This window comes from Lepus europaeus, chromosome 12 (genome assembly GCF_033115175.1).
Source record: "Lepus europaeus isolate LE1 chromosome 12, mLepTim1.pri, whole genome shotgun sequence".
Classification (NCBI taxonomy): Eukaryota; Metazoa; Chordata; class Mammalia; order Lagomorpha; family Leporidae; genus Lepus; species Lepus europaeus.
The window spans coordinates 72,003,805-72,017,361 of NC_084838.1; the positions used below are offsets into that span (position 1 = coordinate 72,003,805).

Genomic DNA, 13,557 nt, shown 5'->3' on the forward strand with positions numbered 1-13,557 from the left:
CTGACCCTGCTGGAACCCACCTCATCTCCTTTCCATGGAGTTCCTCCTAATTGCCATCTGGTTATTTTTAGTTTCTTCAACTGTGTGCTGGGTACAGGCATGGAAAGTCCATCCTGCTGAGGGTGTGGGGTTTAGTGAGCTGTGGGGTTTTAATTTGGAAATGTTTTGACACTTCATTTGTCAGGGTACCAGTTGCTGGAAACTTGTGAGAGTAAGCAGGAGCCAAGAGCTTATTATTCTTTTAAATCAGCATTTCCACAAAGGAGAGAATCCCCAGTTGCAACAGCTGCTTAGTGCATCCGAATGTGAGGCTGGCTTAGGCAGAAGGTTTCGGGGATTTCAAGGCTTCAAAGAAAACATAAATAACAACAAACATGCAAAGCAACCTGTTCAGACTGTCAGCTGATACTTGGGTTTGCAGAGCCCAGCTTCCTTCTGATTTGAGTTTTCTTTGGTGTGGGTTTATCATCAATTTGGTCCAAGGCCTCTGAGTCCATTTCTAATCCTGTCTTGAAGTTTTTCTCTCCTTTTGAAACACTGCAGGCTGTTGGTTAACCTGGCACATGGATGAAGCCTGATCTTAATTATTGACCAGAACGCACACTGCCCGTAAGATCTTGCTCCCTTTAATTTCTTCTCACCCTTCACTTCTTGCTCTGAGCTTCATAGTTAACTTGGTCGTAGTGGAATCCTTGTTCCTAGCCATGTAGGGAAACAGGAGGAGAAGGAAATAACTCCCGATTCCTGCTGAGTACTCTGCATAGCCTCTGTCATTCAGTCCCAGTGTTAGTTGGCATTCCTACCTGCCAGCCTCAGATACAAATTCTGCTAATTTAAGAAGAAAAAAAAAATCCTAAAAAGATACCAGAGGCCGGCGCTGTAGCTCAATAGGTGAATCCTCCACCTGCGGTGCCGGTACACCGGGTTCTAGTCCCGATGGGGGTGCCAGATTCTGTCCCGGTTGCCCCTCTTCCAGGTCAGCTCTCTGCTGTGGCCCGGGAATGCAGTGGAGGATGGTCCAAGTGCTTGGATCCTGCACCCGCATGGGAGACCAGGAGAAGCACCTGGCTCCTGGCTTCAGCTCAGCACAGTGCGCTGGCTGCAGCGGCCAATGGAGGGTAAACCAACGGTAAAGGAAGACCTTTCTGTCGCTCTCTCTCACTGTCCACTCTGCCTGTCAAAAAAAAAAAAAAAAAGATACCAGAACATCAGAAAATTAGATCTGGAGGATACATAACCAGAATAACGTCCAGGCTCATGCTGCAGAGCTAAGGCACACAGCAGCGTGGCCAGACACAGGCACTACCCTGTGTACAGCTGTCACCCGCACTGACCTCAGTGCTGTCCTTAGAACCTTCTTGCTGCTGCTGTGGGACCTGGAGGCAGCCGTGAGCTCATCAGAATTCCCTGTGATGTCATACCCTGCGAAGTCCAACTTACAGAGGCTGGGTCAGTCCTCTGCTTTAGCGACCAGGGTGCTGGAGAGGAGCACCGATGCGTTCACTTCCCTGCTGTGAGGCTGGTGCTGCCTCCTAAGGGGGCTGTTCCCCCAAATATGTGGGTCAGGTTCAGGTGCATGGAGCCACAACACCATACAACTACACCATACAACAAACAAATGCAATATATAGTGTTAGGTATTGGGTAGATGAACGAACTGGAACTACAAAGGTTTCACTGACTTGTTTTGGGTTATATGTAAGTGATAACATTTTATGTAAACTCAGGTCTGTGTGTATCCGAGACCTGTACTCCATGGTAGTTTGAGGAATGGCAGAAAGACATTCTTCATATGTTCTGTGCTGAGGGACTGGTGCTTTATTTATGGGAGTTTTGGAATGCTTGTGGCCAGGGGAGAAGTAAGATGTGAGAGTGAAAAACCATCTTTGTTAACATATATATAACATATATGTGTTACACACACACACATGCACACACTTTTCTGTCTTTTCCGTGGCGTATGCTTTGAAGGCTGTTTTGGTTTCCTATGACTGCATAGAAAGTTACCACAAACTAGATAGCTTATTACAACAGAGATCGTCTCTCCATTCTGGAGGCGAGAGATTGAAAATCAAGGTATCTTCAGGGACATGCTCCTTCTGAAGTTTCCGGGAGAGGATGCTTCCTTGTTTGCCTGCCTCCTGGTGCTCGCTGGCAGCTCCAGGTGTCCCTTGGCTTATGTATGCATCACTCCAATCTCTGCCTCTGATGATCTTGGCTGAAAGAGGCCCATGACTGGCCAGCGCCGTGGCTCAATAGGCTAATCCCCCGCCTACAGCGCCAGCAGCCCGGGTTCTAGTCCCAGTTCGGGTGCTGGGTTCTGTCCCGGTTGCTCCTCTTCCAGTCCACTCTCTGCCGTGGCCCGGGAAGGCAGTGGAGGATGGCCCAGGTCCTTGTCCCTGCACCCGCATGGGAGACCAGGAGGAAGCACCTGGCTCCTGGCTTTGGATCAGCACAGCGTGCTGTCCATGGTGGCCATTTGGGGGGGGGGGTGAACCAACAGAAGGAAGACCTTTCTCTCTGTCTCTCTCTCTCACTGTCTAACTCTGCCTGTCAAAAAAAAAAAAAAAAAAAAAGAGGCCATGACATCACATGGGCCAATGCCATTTTTATGAGAAGGACAGAGAAGTAAAATTCTATTGTGTATTTTCAGGGAGAACCAGAAATATTTGTTAAATGACCCTAATGATGATCAGACCAACTATTAATTTTGCAAACCCAGTCATGTAGGAACAGGTTGCTATAGTGATATTTTCTGTGTACTAGCTGTTCATGGGAAAGGGGTCAGGAAGGAAACAGGAGGTTTGAAGAATTAACATTTCATTTACATTGTTTGATTGAAGTTAACTTCTGCCTAGTACATAACCTACCCACTGAATGAAAGTTTTAGACACCTCCTAAGGTTGAATTTCCAAACTTTCACTTTCACTCTAGAACAAATTCAGGGTAACTACTGATTTATTCAAGGTTTATATAGAAGATTCTCTATTATAACAAGTTCTAAAATGGTTGACTTAACATTAGATTTCCAGGCTAAGACTGTAAGTAGGTAAAAAGAATAAGGTTAGTAGAAAGCAGGTAGGTCAGACAAAAAAAAAAATTTTTTTTTGACAGATAGAGTTAGACAGTGAGAGAGAGAGACAGAGAGAAAGGCCTTCCTTCTGTTGGTTCACCCCCAAATAGTTGCTACCGCCGCACGCTGTGCTGATCCAAAGCCAGGAGCCAGGTGCTTCTCCTGGTCTCCCATGCAGGTGCAGGGGCTCAGGCACTTGGGCCATCCTCCACTGCCCTCCCGGGCCACAGTAGAGAGCTGGACTGGAAGAGGAGCAACTGGGACTAGAACCCGGTGCCCATGTGGGATGCTAGCGCCACAGGCGGAGGAAACCAAGTGAGCCATGTCGCCGTCCCCATAGACAAAAAAAAAATTAAAACAAGTGCTTCACAGTACTGTTCTAAAACCTGCTCTTTTCTCACACTGAACCGGAAGTTGAGCTCTGATGAATTTAGAGTTTCTGCCTAAATCCTCTTCAATATGTAATTTCCTAAATGTGATGCATAGGTACTTAGCTCCAGAATGGTAACTTGTTTAGAACTGAAAAGTCCTAAGACTGCAGAAAAGACAGATCCCAGGAAAATGTCAGTAAACACTGTGATTTTCCTATAACTACCACCAGTGTCTTAGCCTGAGTTCTATAACTGAGAATGGGGCAGAGCCTTCTGTGTGGGCACTTTGTCAGGAAGTACAGGGGAGGAGGGGAAAGGTGAGAGGAGAAGGAGAAAGGGGAAGGAAGTCGGAGAAAGGGAACAAGAGAGAGCAAGCAGGGAGGAGAGCATTACTGAGCTGGCCACAGCTTATGAAAAAGTTTGCTTGACATTAGGTAGGACATTTTAAAAGCCGCCACAGGCAGCCACTCCATCCTGTAATAGTTTATCTGGGAAAAGAAAAGGATAAGGATCTGTCCATTGGCTGCCATTTCCTATGGGCCAAAGTATGCCCCCACTGATATGAACTCCCTGATACTTCAGTGGTACACATGCGTGAGTGCCAAGTAAGTGCCGTATTGCTTGCTCCTGCTGCAGTTCCCGTAAGGAAACCACTCCGTAGGAATCCCAGGGCATAAATGAGAGACACCCTTTTGTTGTGTTCATAAGTGGGATGAGGAACTTGGAGAAGCCATTGCAATGGGCTCCTCAGGCAGTGTCTGTAGTAGCAGCATTAGCAGTGGAACCAAAGTACCAATTTCCAAAATCAGTAACAGCAGTTTCTAGAACCCCTCTATCCAGACAAGGCAAGTATTTTCATCCTGATGTGTTATAATCAGCTGCCCAAACCAGCAACCAGGCAATCAGTATAGAACTTTTCTTCCCCTTTCTGATCTCTGAATCCTTTAGATTTTGTACTCACTATATCTGCAACTCTTCTGCTTCTCTCTGTCCCACAGCTGATTCTTGGTTCTTACTCTTATTGTATCTTTCCTTAAAGGTTGCAAAAGTTTTCCAACTACTTTTTCTGGTTGTACCAGTTAAGATACCTTTGAATTTCCATAGGAGAAAATCCCTCCTTGAACCCAATTGGCTAAAACAGCCAAAGGTAGTGTGACTATGTTGTTTTAATCCAGTTACCCTAAGCATCATATCTAAATTTACCACGGCTTGGGGAAGAAATAGACAGGTTATCTATGTATCTCTCTGGAAGCGAGGATTCCTGTTCCAGTATCACCTCCCAGCAGAGTTCCCCACAGGTCTCATTAACATAGTTGTAGCACATGTTCAAGCCTAAACCCATCAATGGCAAGAGAAATGGAATACCCTATGATTGCCCTACACCAATCAGAACCCCATCTCTGGAACCAGAGCTAGTTAACCACCTAAAGGAAGATAAACACTCAATAAAATTGAAGTTCTGGGTGGAAGGAGGAAGGGAGAGCAGAGTAGTGTTGGTTAGGAACCACCAGTGTCTACTGTCCTGTGGCCCTGCAATCGGTGCCACCGTCTGATCTTACTTTTTTGATGACATTATTTGCATAAGAGTCAAACCAAGGCTTGTATATAAGACCATCTATAATCAAGCATCTGCCAAGTTCACCAGCTTTTGTTCTTGTCACGATCATGTTTCAACCATGCTCCTACTTTCACCTGTAATACTTACAGTCCTGGTCCTGCAGCAACTGTTGTCTCCCAAGTGTCAGTGCCTCTATCATTCTTAGAAGTCTTCGCTCCTACTTCCTGAAGCCTCTGCCTCTTCATCTGTTCAAGTGGCACCAAATTGGCTCACTTTTCAATTTTCACTACCCAGGTTACGTTAATGAAGTCCTGTCAGAGCTTGTGGTAGAGTAGACTATTCCAGCTTCATACACACGCTGTGACCTTTATATGATTCCATCACTGCCAATGTAGTACCCTATTGTACTTCGTTCTTTCATGTGCTTCCTTACATACTTTTTTCCCTCTACAAGTCATGTACTGTTTGTCTTTCTGTTACTAGCTTCTAGCACTCAGTAGATGTGTGATGAATGAATGGGTACTTACAGTTTAGAGCTGAGTGATTGGCTCGGTGTGTCTATTAGTAGCATCTGAAGAGGAGTAGATCTTGGGGAGATAAGCTAAAGTGATCAGCATACTTCAGACTTTACCTAACTACAGAAGGAAATCGTTGTAGAGCTGTTGAAGGTGTGGTTAAAAGATGAGTGATGAGTTAGTCCTCTGCTAGAACACAGGCAGAATGAAACACGGGTTCTCATAAGTATTATATTTGCATTATTTAAATACAGGCAGCCCTCTAAGTGAAAGCACGTTACACAGCACTGCACATGTGGAGATCTGCCTTAGGAGGAGTAATTGCTACAGAATTCTCCTGTCATGATAAAAGTTCAAGCTGCAAAGGCTATCAAAGGATGTCTTCTGTAACCCTTCTGATGTTTGGAATTTTTCTTCTCTGACAATTGCCAGCATAGGAGATGTGATGGATTGCAAAAGGCTGTTCAGTTTCCTCATGCTGTGACTGCCTGGGAGCTGTTCAGTCAACCTGTCAGACTGCAGTTTGGGTATTAGAAGTATTGGGCGCCTTCTGAATGATGGCAAAGTATATGATTTCCATCTGAGAGCATGGGGGCAGGTGTAACTCTGTTTAGTACAGGCAGTAATAGATGGAATGAAGTAACGGCCAGAAGGAATGATGACTGTGACAGTACACAGGTGGAAAGGGTGCAGAATTTAGGTATTTGAAGCATACAACAATGGCAGTTGGGATACTGCAGTCATAAATATGATTAGCAAATAAAGAATTAAAAAATAATGTCTGGTATCACTTGAGGCACTTTTGTGAGATAATCAGAGTCTTGGTATTTGCAGAGATGAGAACTAAATCTGGACAATATTATGGGTGAGTACAAAGGATAACTTAGACGTGAAAGTGGAAGGAGTGGCAAAAAGCCTAGGCTTCAAATTAGGTAATTTTATATGAAAGGAACAAATTTCATGTATTTATTATATGCAGTTTTAAGAGCATATGATAGTTGTCATAATCCCCTCCCTCCTTTTTTATTTTTCTTTTAATTTTTACAATGACATACTTTCAATTTTGTTTATAATCATAAGTTTAACCACCTACCAATTCAACAAATAGTAATGAAGAATTTCAACAAGTAGTAAATAAATAATAAAGAATTAAATAAATAGTAGAACCACTGTTCCTTAAAAATATCAACAGATATAGCATCCCATCCCTGCCATGTATTAAGTACATGATTTTAGCTTCCTCTGATTCTCAACTTCTTTTTCTACAACATGGAGAAATAACAGTACCCAGTTATAAAGTTGCTATCACAAGTAAATAAGATCATGCTACAAATTACTAGATGGGCATAGCATAGGATAATTATACAACAAATGATAAATATGTACTTCATTTTTACTCTTTATGACCTGGAAATTTCTTCTTAATCTTAACCCAGTCAATATAAATAAACAGCTTTGAACTCCTTTGGAGCTACATTAGCCCTATCTAAAATTTCACAAGACAAGAGTGTGTACATAATTAAAATCATCTGTGTGAGCAAAATTATGGCTCAATCTCTAATATTTTTAAAGGTTTATATGCAAATAGATTGACAAAATATTGGCTACTGTTAGAAGGATCAGTCGTTGACTTTTCTCTATTTCTACTGCCAGAGATTTCACAATATTTTCTGCTGCTTTGCTTATATTCCAAATATTAGCCATGTCTAGTTACTACCTGTGGTCCAGTGGAAGTTAGGAATGAATTCCCTCTCTTAAAACAACAAAACATGGTGTCCAGGAGCTAACTGGATCAGAACGTAATGACACAATGGCCGTGTGAAAGTCACCCTTTCACTTGATCACTCTTATGATCACTGGGTCAGAGAAGCCTGGTTTTACTGGGACTGGTGCCTTCTCAAGGAAGTAACAGATTTGCATGGTATTTTCTGGATCACACCATGTCTCCCTATTTGTGGTCATGAGAGACATTTTTGTTTATTCATTTCATCCCACAAAGACTTGGAAGTGTCTCTTCTATGTGCCAGACCCTGGGCTATATTCAGAGGTTCAATCATGAGTGAGAAACGGATGGGTCTCTCAGTGAAGATTACTACCTGGGGAAAGGGCACATATTAATCAAATAGTGAGTCATGGGGAGAAAATTATAACCATGATGAGTGTTAGGAAGAAGGAGTGTGAGGAGGTGATGATAAAGCTTACAACAGGACTTAGGCTGGGAGGGGAGCAGAGACCAAGAAAGGCTTCTCTGATCGAGATGTGTGCAATCTGAAGCCAAGGTCTCTGCAGGATAGGGATGACACCCACAACGGGCTGTTTCAGGAAAATTCAATAGCAGGACTATTCACAAGGATAGGGGTAGAATTAGCAGAGCCACAGAGGGATGGGAGAGCACCCTGGCACTAACAAGAATGTGGTCCTGTTCCTGCACCCTAAGTCTAAAGGTGGCTACTGAGACCTGGGTGGAAGGTGAGAGGTAGAAGTCCCATTAAAGCTGTGACTTTTTGTAGGAGGTAAACAACCGAGCTATGGAGACCCAGGGAGGAAGAATCCAGAAGAATAAACCATCTGAGCCCACCGTCCTCTTTTCCTCTGATCTCCTGTGGTCGCTTTCCTTGTCAGATTCCAAATAGAGTCCAATGACAAGGAACCCATTGATGTAGCCCCTGTAGGTCAGGCTCTTGACAAAGAGCAGCATGGAGAAAAGTGGAGATAGGCTGGGAGGAACAAATGGAAAATACCCAGCATTGAGCAGGATAAAGAGGAAATGACCAGAGACTGCTGCCCTGGAATGAGCAGTAGAGAGCACTTCCGGCAAGGGGTGCAGCATGTACTAAGGTCCTGTGGCAGGAATGAATGAAACCTTCTAAGAAGGCCTGTGCCAGGGCATATGGATTTGGCAAATGAATACCTCAGATAGCCAGGATAGTGACAATGTTCAGATCATAGTCGAGGAGGAAAGGTGGAGATTCTGGACTGACCAGAGTGTAAAATGTCAGGTCTGTGAGGTGATTTGGAGGCCAAGAAATGAGAAATGACTCAGTATGCAGAAGACGAGGGAGGCTGAGGATCTCAGTCTCAGGTCGGGCAAGGGTGTGCTGGGCTCCTCCTCCTTGATGGCTGGCAATGCAAGAGTACTCCCAGACTCGAATGGCTGCCAGAAGTCATGGGCATTGCAGGTGCATCTCAGGGGAGTTTGGAAGTAGGAGGCTGCCATTTTGTGTCTTCCCATTCAGTCCTTTAGGCAAAAAATAATTATTATGGGTTTTTTTGTTTGTTTGTTTCTTTTTTTTTTTTTTTTTTTTTTGACAGGCAGAGTAGACAGTGAGAGAGAGACAGAGAGAAAGGTCTTCCTTTTGCCGTTGGTTCACCCTCCAATGGCCGCCGCGGTAGCGCTGCGGCCGGCGCACCGCGCTGTTCCGATGGCAGGAGCCAGGTGCTTCTCCTGGTCTCCCATGGGGTGCAGGGCCCAAGCACTTGGGCCATCCTCCACTGCACTCCCTGGCCACAGCAGAGAGCTGGCCTGGAAGAGGGGCAACCGGGACAGGATCAGTGCCCCGACCGGGACTAGAACCCGGTGTGCCGGCGCCGCAAGGCGGAGGATTAGCCTGTTGAGCCACGGCACCGGCCTTTTGTTTGTTTCTTTCCAGCTGTGCTATCTAGTAGCTGAGTGTTAGATTATATGATTCCCAAGAAAACAACCTCTGGAATGCATGAGATCTGTTCTCATTATATTGATACAGATTTTAAAAAATAAAAAGCTAAATTTTTTTTTAAGAATTTTATGATTCCTATCTTCAGGAAGCCCAAAAGCTAAACAGGGAAGATACACACATAATGAAATACTTGCAATATCCTGTGCTAAGTGTTGTTATGGAGCAGTGTGTTAGGTACCTGAGAGGTGGGAAATGCATTGCCAAGGAGGGATTTTTCAACTGGGTCTTTAAAATATATTTATTTATTCCCTTAAGGGGCAGTTACAAAGAGAGAGAGAGAGAGAGAGAGAGAGAGAGAGAGAGAGAGAGAATGAATGAGTTAGTTATCCACTAGTTCATTCCCCAAATAACCACAATGACTGGGGTGAGCCGGGCCAAAGCCAGGAGCCTGGAACTCCATCCAGGTCTCCCCCATGAGTGGCAGGGACACAGGTGCGGCCATCGTCTGCCGCTTTCCCAGTCACATTAGCGTGAAGCTGGCTCAGAAGTGAAGAAGCTGGGACTTGACCTAGTACTCACATGGGATGCCAGCATCACAGGCGGCGGCCCATGATGCCAAGTCAGCCCCTAAGCCGGGTCGTGAAGGATGAGTTTCCCAGGTAGCAAAATGAGATGAGGGGATGTCACTGAAAGGAAACATAGCGGTCAGTGCATGCAACCTACTGAAGCAAACGGTTCCCTAATCTCTGTGTTTAACATCCGAAAATGGATGGCTTGCTCGTGCCATGTCCAGTGTTCCCTGAGGGGCTGCTGCCAAAGTGCTGGCCCAGGGATCAGGCTCTGTGCATCTCAACAGGTGGTCCTCAATTTCACTGTGAAAGAAGCAGAGAGTTCAGGTCGTACATCCATCCCAAGTTGAAAATACAGTAAGCCAAAAGTGCTTTGAACGCAGCTCACTTCCTGAAAATCCCAGCTGAACAACATCCAGTTCTGTGATGGAATAACAATGATAAAATAAAAAATGGACTCAACATCACCTTCTTTAAGAAGAAAAGAATAAACTTTGAGGCAGCCTCAAACTTCCTGTGGTGGAATCATCTGTGTTAACGCCCTGCCTTCTCCCAAAGTCTTGGGAATCCCTCCAGAAAGGACTAAGGCCATATCTTTCCATCAGGCCTGATACTTGCAGGCCTAATGCATTTTCTTTTTTTTAAAATGTTTATTTTATTTATTGGACAGTCAGAATTACAGAGATAGAGGGAGAGACACAGATATTCCATCTAGTGGTTCATTCCCCAAATGGCCACAAGGCCAGAGCTGGGCCAGACCGGAGCCAGGAGCTTCTTCTGGGTCTCCCATGTGAGTGCAGGGACCTAAGCACTTGAGCTATCCTCTGGTGCCCTCACAAGCACGTTAGCAGTGGTCTGGCTTGAAAGTGGAGGAGCCTGAACTCAAACTGGTGCCCATATGGGATGCTGGTGTTGTAGTTGGTGGCTTCACCCACTGCACCACAACGCCAGCCCCAGGCCAAGTGATTTTTCACCATGGACTTTATCCTCAGCCCTCCATGGCTTTGTTTCCCAAGTTAATGGCTTATGTAGACAAGGTCCAATGTCCTCAACCTCCTCACTCACTCTTCCAGTCATATGATTGAAAATTCACTAACTGGGACCAGCGCTGTGGTGTAGTAGATTAAGCATCCACCTATGGTGCCAGCATCCTGTATGGGTGCTCGTTCGAGTCCTGGTTGCTCCACTTCTGATCCAGCTCCCTGCTAATGGCCTGGGAAAGCAATAGAACATGGCCCAAGTCCTTGGGTCCCTGTACCCACGTGAGAGCCTTAGAAGAAGCTCCTGGCTTCAGATGGGCTCAGCTCCAGCTGTTTCAGCCATCTGGGGAATGAACCAGCAGGTGGAATACCTCTCTCTCTCTCTCCCTCTATCTGTAACTATGCCTCTCAAGTAAATTAGGAATACATCTTTAAAAAAATCACTTACTACATTTTTAAGTATACACACAAAAAAGAAGCTGATGGAATTATAATGCTAAAAAAAAAAAAAGACCCCTTTTCAAGACCCATGGTCTGTGTTGAATTAGTCAAACAACTGAGCGTTGTGATTCAATGTATTTAGAAAATTGCCTCAGTTTGTAAGGTTCCACTTCTGTAGCGATGGTCCAGATCTATAAAGTATATTCCTCCCAAGTAGACCAGTTTGGCAAAGATTTAACCATTGTCAGGCTCCTTTCCTTCTCTGGCTGTTTTCTCTCTGTCCTCATTTCCTTTCTCCCCAGTCTATCTCCTAGTGATGAGATATTTACAAGAGAACTAAAAAACATGATGTGCTTCATGTCATCCTAATCAACTAGACAGAGAGCTCCCTGTACACATTTCTAAGGCATCTGTCACCAGAGCATCCAGATGCAATCCCCAGTTTTTAATTTTGTAGCCATACTTTGGGTTAAACTTGATAGCTGGTAGTGTATTGAATAAGGTCCTGGCAAGATTCTCCTAAGTAGGGTGTGTATTTCTTTAGGGCCATGGGCTGCACTCTCCAACCTTAGAGCATCCTCTTCCTAAATGACAGTTATGAGTATTCATACAATGGACCGTGGCCATGGACAAGTATGTATTTCCTGGGAAGGATGAAGAGAAGAGAATGTTGGTATTTCTAAAAGTATAGACAGCCTGACAGCCAATTTTGGAGTCTGGGTGACATTTTAAATTGGTAGTGCTGCTAATTACTCAAACCCTAGGAAACCATATGGAATACAGCCACAGCTCTAGAATTAATATAAGTGAGCACTGTGAACCATTACAAACAGCATGTTCTCGTGGAATAATGGCACAGTATCTGTGTCAGCACAGTGTGATATTGTGGTTAAGACACACACATGCAGGCACAAAACTTCCTGATATCGCCTCCCTTTTTTTTTTTTTTTTTGTAAAAATTTTCCTACTACTAGGATTTGTTAACTTACCTACATTTTCTAACAAGAATCCTAGTTTCTTTGTCAAATATTGCCGATTGGTATTACTATGTGGAATTTTAGTTATACAGAAAAAGAATCTTAGTAAGCTCTGTATGAGAATATGCAACAGGAGCTTGGAAGGTACAATGTTCTTTTTCAGTTTTTGGCTCCCCTACTTATTGTTACTTGAACTTGAGTTGGTTGGTTAGTGACTCTGATTTTTAGTATTTTCATCTATTAAGCGGGTTTAATAATGCTGTCTACTCATGTGGCTAATATGAAAATTGAAAACCAGGTAACAATGTTTACTGCCAAAGATGCTCAGAATGAGAGTCAGCAATGAGATAAAGTGCAACATCTTGAAAATTCATCTCTCAGACTGAAATTGGGGCCTTAGCCTTGGCAGGGCTTGGGGGGAGACCCAAACATGTTGAGTGCTCCTGTGTTCTCAGCACACAGATTCCAAAGTTGACTTCTGTGCTGGCGAATAGCAGTTTCCTTGATATAAGTTGCAAATCTGAATACAGACAATGAACAAAAATGTCAGCAATTGAGTACCTTAATACACTCATACCCTTCACAGAAATGTCCCCACCTGTGGGGAGGGAGCCCCGTTTAAAAAAAAAAAAAAAGCACACACCTCACTTTACATATTTCAGCATTTTATCTTCATTTATTTCTAAATGTATTTGAAACGGTTTTCATTGTTCCTTTTGATAGACTTGGTGGAGCAAGCTCACTCATGACATTCTGCTGCTCTTGGCCCTATGTATCCCCAGAGCAGGCTATGTTACTAACAAACTACAATAGGGGTTGGCATTGTGGCATAGCAGGTAAAATCGCCACCTGCAAGGCCACCATCCCATATGGGTGTCAGCTTGTGTCCCCCATGTTTCACTTCCAAACAAGCTCCCTGCTAGCGGCATGGGAAAAATAGCAGATGGTCCAAGTGCTTGGGCCCCTGGAACCATGTGGGAAACCTGGATGAAGCTCCTGGCTCCTGGCTTTGGATTGGCCCAGCTTCAGCCATTGCAGCCACGTGGAGGGTGAACCAGCAGATGGAAGCTCTCTCCCTCCCAACCCCCATAACTCTGCCTTCCAAATAAATAAATAAATGTTCTTAGAAAGAAGTTACAATGATACTAACAATGACATAAGGCACGAGAATCACGTGAAAAGTGCTTTGCCTATATTTCATATTATTCAATCCCTACCACCAACCTTGAAAAGTGACTGTTATTAATTCCATTTAATGTGTGGGAGAAATAAACCCTCAGAGACTCCTAACTTTGCCCAGGCAGGACCACTAGTAAATAGCTAAGCTTGTACCTCAGTTACGTCTGATCCAATCAGCTCAGAGCTGATCTTGTACCAACAGCCAATCACCTGTTTGTGTTTTAAGGCCTTCTTTGTC

The 13,557-nt window shown here is 44.2% G+C and overlaps 1 protein-coding gene across 1 annotated transcript in view; it reads left to right on the plus strand.

The window, feature by feature from the left end:
- Window positions 1–13,557, plus strand: part of LOC133771023 (histone-arginine methyltransferase CARM1-like) — a 183,821-nt gene that overhangs the window by 49,820 nt on the left and 120,444 nt on the right.